Here is an 8,297-nt window from a genome sequence, read left to right as displayed (position 1 = left end):
TAACTCTTTACATGTAAAGTACTACAACTTGAAACATCAATGCGCTCATATAAAAAATGGGCTTGCAAAATGGGGGTGTGGCCTTAAGTCTATGAGAAATAGATGTAAACAACGTACCCCTGCTATATTAATCAGATAAATACCCAATTACAGTGCAAGGAAGTGAAAATTGAAAATGAAATTAATAAACGACAATGTTTGATGGAAAGATTGAGACACAAATATGTAGAAAATCTTTAAACTTATTTTTTGTAAATTATCGGGGGGGGGGGGGGGGGCAAAGTTGGACGTTTAAACGATTCATTCTTTGAGCTGGTACATGTATACTGATATTATCATGCAATAATAATTTATTACAGATAACAAATTCAAAATTGACATACTTTCATAGAACTTATTGATTTGTTTAGGGAATCACTATCTAATTTGTATAGTATGCCAGGGCATCAACGATCGGGGGGAAGTCCGTTATGCATAAATTATCCCATGTTTCCCACTATTGTTGATGTCCTTGACATACTATACTAACTAGACAGTAATTCCTTATATATTTCCATTTCACTGTGAAATAAAATTGTAGATTTAGACTTTAAGAATGTAGACATAGGTTTAAATTACATGAGGACTTCTATGCCAATTTCAATATTCCTCGCCCACTGACGTCAAGCATAAAGGCAGCCGCACGAAATTTACATGCATATTTGGCTTCCTTAGCATCAGACATAGATACAGATGCGCACGAGATTTGCATGCATATTTGGCCTCATTAGCTCCTGAACGATCGACCTGCCTAATTTATTTATCAAAGAATTTTCATGAAATCAACTCTGCTAACTTTCAAAGAGTTATCACAGAGGCAAAATATTAGAAATGAAAATTATTATACATGTATATAATTCATAGTTTTTCTCAAAGTTTTCTGCTATTAAGTTATTATTTTCATTTTAATTTTAGATCAAGTACAGCGTATTCGCGTGGGTGATTACAACACATGGAAGACAGAGCTTTCTGGTCTGTATTTATTCAATTATCTCTACATAACTCATCCCCCACAAACATTTACCGTTTCGTACATATTGTAACTTCTTCGTGCTTATCATGTTTATTATCTATGATAATTTTCCTCGAAAAAAAACTCTTTAATATATAGGACATAGAATCAAGCGAAGTCTACATAGGATCAACAGTTAGCGCCGTATGAAATTCAGAAATTAAAGCCTTTAAAATCATTCAATACCCTTAAAAATTATGGTGAAACTAAGAAAACTATACCAACTTACTCGATCCCGGTTAAAACTTAACAATGACAGGAACTTTCTCCTCATATTTGATATTTTAAATAGCTAATATTTTTAACCATATTCCATATCCATTTATATTGACGTCGTACCGGAATACTTACATGTAGCGCAACTAGTTTATAAAACATAAAAAATAGGCACTTACATTGTAATTGGGGTTGGACCCCAACCCCTTCAACATTTTTGTCCTGTATATGTATGACATGCACTACCTGATATCGTAGCTTTTGTCTTAATAATATCTTTTTCGACTGATACATAGGATATTATATGAACAGTTTAAAAATGCTTATTGATACAGAAGGCTTACTTTATCGATATCAGGTAGTGCATAAAAGAACACAAAAATAGGACAAAGTTTTATCCACTCCAGAATTCGAGGAAAAAAATGGAAGGGTTAACAGCCCGAAGTTTCTATGATACATAGTTGTGAAATCAGAGATATTTTAATTATCTTTTTTATTCATTTCTGACGATCATAGTTAGATGTATACTGTTAAATCTGACAATTATGAAATTAACAAAAGGCGACTTTAAATAGAGGAACATTACAAGTTTGTATATACAACTACAGGGCAAGAATACCGGTATAATCCATGAATTTTATGTTGTAAATACTGACTTTTTCTTGTGGATAGTTACTCATGATATTTCATTTTATTTTTCTAGATCAATTCTGCACACTGACTGATGACGAGGTGTCCGTGTTATTCTGTTTTCTGTGTTCTGACTCCGGTCCTCCTGACTTCACTGACACAGAGTGGCTGGACAGGCTTAATGTGATACGACAGTTAGCGTACCGTAAAGACAATCCTGTAACACGTGAGGAAGCACAGCAGACTCTGGACAGACTGAAGTCACGTGATTACCTTTGGGAAGATCAGGCTAAGATAACGGAGGACACAAAGGATGAGACAATGTATAGGATAGCATCAATAAACAGTTTTATACAATTCCTTTGCAGTAGTTATGACACAGCCAGTGTGTACCTGAGATCAAAGGGATACAGCAGAAAACCTAGAGAGAAGTGTGTCATTAGACTTGGCTGTGATTACTTACTGATACGCCGTCTACAGATGAACATACTGACTCACGTCACCATGGAGGACACGAGAATATATGATGAGATACACCAGATATGTAAGTCAGTGGAAAAATGTGATTTATTCATATCCCTTTTCAGAATTTTTGAATGATTGTACATGTATCATATTCTGGAGTGAAGTTATAATTAGAAACATATACTACAGGTTTCCGTATAGTTCTAGGTATTTATTCGTATTTTCCTTCATCAATCTCAAGAACTTTAATGAAGGTAAATTTAGAAAATCTGGACCCGGTTGTATCAACGGTTCATTAAATTTAATGAATTATTAAGTCTAATGATTCATTAAATTCTTAATGATACATTAGTTAATAAAGTCATTAAAGTGTGTTGTACAAAACCTTTATTAGAGTCTTATTACTTAATGGATCATTAAATATTTAAGAATTCATTAAAGATTTATTAACATTAGGGGAATATCCCACAATGCAAGTTTAATGATGCTTTATTCATTCATTAAATGTTGATACAACCGGATCCTGAAGAATAAAGTTAATTAAAAAGCTTTTAACTCACAGCTTTAAAAACTCCGCGTCGATAACTGAAATTGAATTTCAAATTAGCATCAGGGCGTTTAACTGTAAATGTTTTAAGGACCCTCTCTACACTAGCGCAAATTTTTTTTTGGACATTGAGAAAAATATATCGTATAAAGGAGTTAATGTTAAGCTTATTATCTAATTTTTCACTGTACGTGGTGCGTAGCATTTATCCCGGGAAAAATGTTCAAAGACATTACAGTATCAGTGAAAAGAAATCACTGTTAATTATTTCAATATAGAAAAGAAAACATGTAAATAACACGTTCAGTTAATTTATCTTGGCCTTTTAAATGTAGTAAGCCCTGTTTAAATCCGCGCTTGTCGCGTTCATATAATTTATTCTACCGAAATTAGAATCAGTGATCATCCCCCCCCCCTTCCCAATGAAAAAATAAAATTCTAAAATCAGCGTCAAATAGAGAATACTGATAATAATTTTCTTTAATGCATAATATGAATATAGAGAAAACATGTAAATAACACGTTCAGTTAATTTATCTTGGCCTTTTAAAATGTTAAGAATACTTGAATTAATTACACACACAAATTGAGTCAACATTAAATAATTCTAAATATATGTACAAGAAAGTTACGGCACGGGTTCGAATCCCACTGTGGGGCGTGGACAGGTCCTTTGGAAGAGACCGTATAAACCGAGGTCCAATGTCGCAGTAGGTAATACGGCCCCCTGATTCTAAGGTATGTTTCTACAGTTGGAGTGATCTGCCCCTATATCTATATTCTAAAAGATGGAAATCTTTAAAATATATTACACAATTTGTGTGTGTAATTAATTCAGTAGTAGTACTTAGACAGGTCCTAAGATTGTGCCTAAACCGTACTTACTACCCTACTTAAGTCAAAAACTTAGCATGCTTTATGTTACGAGACCCAGAACTTTTAGTGTGCAGTGTAGAAAGGGTTCTAAAGACAACAGTGTAAAAGTATTATATATTGGGCGGTGTATTCTTTTCAGCGCTTTTGGCGAAAAATACTTCCGCTAATTAAGCCTATAGTACATCGCTTAATGTCTTGAATATTGATACATGAATAAGAACATAATGAAATGCGCTAAATCAAATCTACGCTAACTTGTTTAAAATCACTTTCCGCTAAATATCGTATACGTCAAATATACATGTAATTATACATTTACAGTATTTTTTTTCTACAGTGAACATTCCAGTAAATAATGTTATGAGCAGCAAAGATAAACGAGAAGAGTTTCTAAACGATCTAAAAAAGGAAGGGGAATCTGTAAACAGCAGGAATCGAACCCGTAACAGTGTAGATCACGTGACGTGGCTCTGGAGATACTGGGAGTACGCTAGACCTGACATCGTGAGATCCTGTATAGGTCTACATCCACACTGGGACATTTACATCATAGACAACAAAGCTTACAGAAAACCAAGTAAGAAGGAAACAAGATTATCTTTCCAGAAAATATCACCTCTCTGGCTTCAATATTATTAGAGGATTTTAATAAAAAAGGAAACTAATTTTGTCAGTATTAACCTGTTCAACATTTCCTAATACTTTAGACATTAGATCAATAAAAGCTTGAGGAGTCTACTCATCATAACATTATTACACCAATAATTTCGGCATTGCGATTTAAAGTCACTGCTTTTAAAAAAACAAGCTAATTCAGAGAATTTGTTTTCCCCCGCTTAGGGATCGAAAAAAAAGTAAAAGATGCGCAGTTCGGGGGTGGGGGGAGGGGGGGGGGTCGGATCTCCTTGACTGAATTTGTAGAATTATTGAATGCATACATGTTTACTGAAGCAAATAAAATATACCAATATGGATATGTATTTAGGGAATTCTTTTAATATGGAAATTTATCACACTAGTATTGTAATGATGATTTTATGAGTTTGTACAAACCAGACCTCATATATTTCACATGCTGAATACTATCATTTAGTAAAAAAAAGTATTTCGAAAAAAAAATTGGATCGTCGGAGATGCGACCTAGGGCCCTCTCAGAAATGAAGCAAGAGACATACCACTAGACCACGGAACTGCTTTACAATGACACAAATTATATGCAAAGATGAAGTCACATACATGTTTATATTCACGTTCCATATTGTCAAAATTTTACACAATGCATGGTGTCTATATAAGCCTTTATTAAACAGTTCTAATAGTTGTAATAAGAATATAAAGTCCACTGAGAACCTGTTTTATACGTAATAATGCTGTTCATGCCCCCGTGCTAAAAATACTGTATACAGGGTTATTTTCGAACCGCTTTGTTTTCATCCTTTCAGACTTGCAAAACATTTTGCCCAGTCTTAATTTCGCCCCATCACAGTTTTGTTTAGAAAACATACCGTATTTTTAGGTCACCTGAGTTTACCCAGGTGACCTATCGCTATCCGTTTTTGCCCGTCGTCGTGCTTCGTTCTTCGTGCGCTAACATTTGAACATTTTCAGCTTCTTCTCTGAAACCGCTGAACCAATTTCTACCAATTTGGCATATAGCGTCTATGGGTGAAGGGGAACAAAAATTGTGAATTTCATGGTCCCTGCCCCCTTCCCCCCCTCCGAGGGGTGGGGCCAAAACCACTAAAATTGATGCAATCTTTAAAAATCTTCTTCTTTACTCCTGGAAATCAAGCAGTCAAACTGTTTACATGATTGTAATCAGCGTTAAGTCCTCTACCAAAATTGTGAAATTCATGGCCCCGGGGTCAGGGGTTCTAGTGCTAGGGCGGGGCTATATAGATCATATAGTGAAAATGCATTATTTATTTGAAAATCTCTCCTCTGCTTCACAATAATATTTAATAAACTAACCAAGTACATAGTTATGTTGAATAAGGCTGCCTCTTCCTAAATTGTGAATTTTATGGCCACAGGGTCAGGGGATCTGGTGTTAGGGCAGGGCTCTATTGATCATATAGTGAAAATGCATTAATTCTTTGAATATCTTCTTCTCTGCTGCTGGGTATTAAATAAACTGACTAAGTACAAAGTTATGAGGAGCCAGAGTGCCTTTTCCAAAATTGTGAATTTTATGGCCCCAGGGTTCGGGGTTCTGGTGTTAAGGTGGGGCTCTATTGATTATATAGTGAAAATGCATTTAATTAAGCCTTTCCACCTTTCTGTGGAAAAACTTATTGGTTTTCTTCTGTAAATTCCTATTATTTTTCTTCCGCTGATTTTTTGTTTCGACATTTATCGAAGAGACTTTGTTCATCGTAAAGGTCATTAAAAGTTAGGAACAGATTTGACCCAATGCATATGAACTATGACCCCTTTCGAAGTTATTGCCCCTTTCGCAAGAAATGCTTGTTACCGCTACTCCTCTGAAACGCAAGCTTCACCAATGTCTTCGACTAATTTAGTCAGTTCTCCAAACTGGGAAGTGCGAAAGAATTCCTATAAAACCCCTTTGGGTAGTTATTGCCCCTAAAAGTTTTAAAGCTTACAATTTTTTTAAAAAAACTTTTAAACAACAAGTGGTAAACATTTGGGACCAACTGCATGAGATCTTATGACTTTTGACCTTGAAAAGGAGGTCAAGTTCAAAGGTCAAGGTCATTAAAAATATGAGAAAATTAATTTGTTTTGTAGCTCCTTTGTTCTTCAACAAATTTTAAACATCTTTGCATCTTTGACATGTACTCTTAAAACCATTTCAGAGATTTCATGCTTGTCCCCTAAGATTGACCCCTCTAAAAGTTAATGCCCCTTTCAGTGCAAACCTTTGTTATCGCTACTTTTCCGAAACCGTAAACCGCAGACGTTCGAAACCTTCAACAAAGTCTACGACTAATTTAGTAGACTCTTGAATCTATTCATTGCAAAAGGATTCGTCAACCATTTTTAGTAGTTATTGTCTCTTACAGTTTCTGATGTTTACGAAGAACTAAAAACTTTTTAGCGACAAGTTGTAAAGACAAGGGAACAATGCATGAGATCTTTGGACCTTTGGGCTTGAAGATAAGGTCAAGGTCAGAGGTCAAGGTCATTTGGAAAGTATCAAAATTGCTAATATATGTTTTTTTTGTAAATGACCTTGACCTTTGACCTTCATATTTGACCTTGACCTTTTCTCACAAGTTAAAAAGATAAATTCATAACTTTTACCTACATTGAGCTTCAAATGTAAAGTTCAATTATATAAGTGTTTTTTATGACTTTGACCTTGATAAATGACCATGACCTTTGACCCATAGGTCACAATCAAGCTTAAGTACGTGAAGGTATTTTTAACTCTCACTTTAACAAATGCTTATATTATAAACCCCCCCCCCCCATTCTCTTAAAAAAAATCAATAGCTACCTAGAAAACTTTTGAACAAGTCAAACGAAACCAAAGATGAACATGAAACCCAGTTTAGCATGTACAAGACACCTTAAAGAAAGTGCCCTCAGAGTTTTACGGTGAGTCTCTTCATGATCAGTACAATTAAATTCTAGTGAATATTGGCACAATCTACATTTTTTTCTGTATGAAATTTAATTGTTGCTGAGTATAAAAATTAATTAAAGCTTGTGTTGGCTATTTTTTCGATTGTTGTTTAGATCATTCAATTCTCCTGCTCTCCTATCAGTTTACCATATCTGTCAAAACGAAAGCGGCCTTTTTCAAATACATAAATTGCTACGCAACCTCAAATGCATGTATACCCGTTAATAACAATATCATAATTGAATCAACAATCCCTTACATTTTAACTCGAAAACAATCTCATTCAAACTCACATAAACACCCAGGAGATTGGCAGAAGTTTATTAACTGGTACTACTTGACTGGACAATGAATCAAGGAAATCCCGGTAACTTTAACTCGACAATAATACAAGTAAATTTCAACGGAACCTGCGGTGTAGGGTTTGAGCACTCGACTGCTAATCCGAAGGTCTATGGATCGAATCCTTCTGGAAGACCTTTTAATTTTTTTTTCTTTTTTTAATTTGATTTTCTGGTGTTTTTCTTCATTTTTTCAACCCAAATGACACGAAAAAGACTTTAAAAGGTGGAAAGACGTCTTATTGTTCTCTGAACAATTAGTTTACTAGTTTTTTCAAAATCTTCTTCTCTGCTCTTGGATATTGAATAATATAACTAAGTACAAAGGTATGATGGGCAGGAGTGCCTCTTCTAAAATTGTGAAATTCATGGCCCTGGGGTCAGGGGTTCTGGAGTTAGGGTGGGGGCTCTATTGATTATATAGTAAAAATACATTTTTTTTGAAAGTCTTATTCACTGCTCTTAGGTATTAGATAAACTAAGTAAGCACATAGTTATGATGAGCAAGAGTGCCTATTCCAAAATTATGAAATTTATGGCCCCAGGGTCAGGGGTTCTGGTGTATGGGGGTGGGCTCTA

The sequence above is a fragment of the Saccostrea cucullata genome, unplaced genomic scaffold (assembly GCF_032062105.1).
Source record: "Saccostrea cucullata isolate Sc308-1 unplaced genomic scaffold, CSIRO_AGI_Scuc_v1 ctg1988, whole genome shotgun sequence".
Taxonomy (NCBI): domain Eukaryota; kingdom Metazoa; phylum Mollusca; class Bivalvia; order Ostreida; family Ostreidae; genus Saccostrea; species Saccostrea cuccullata.
Note: the sequence above shows the minus strand (reverse complement) of the source record.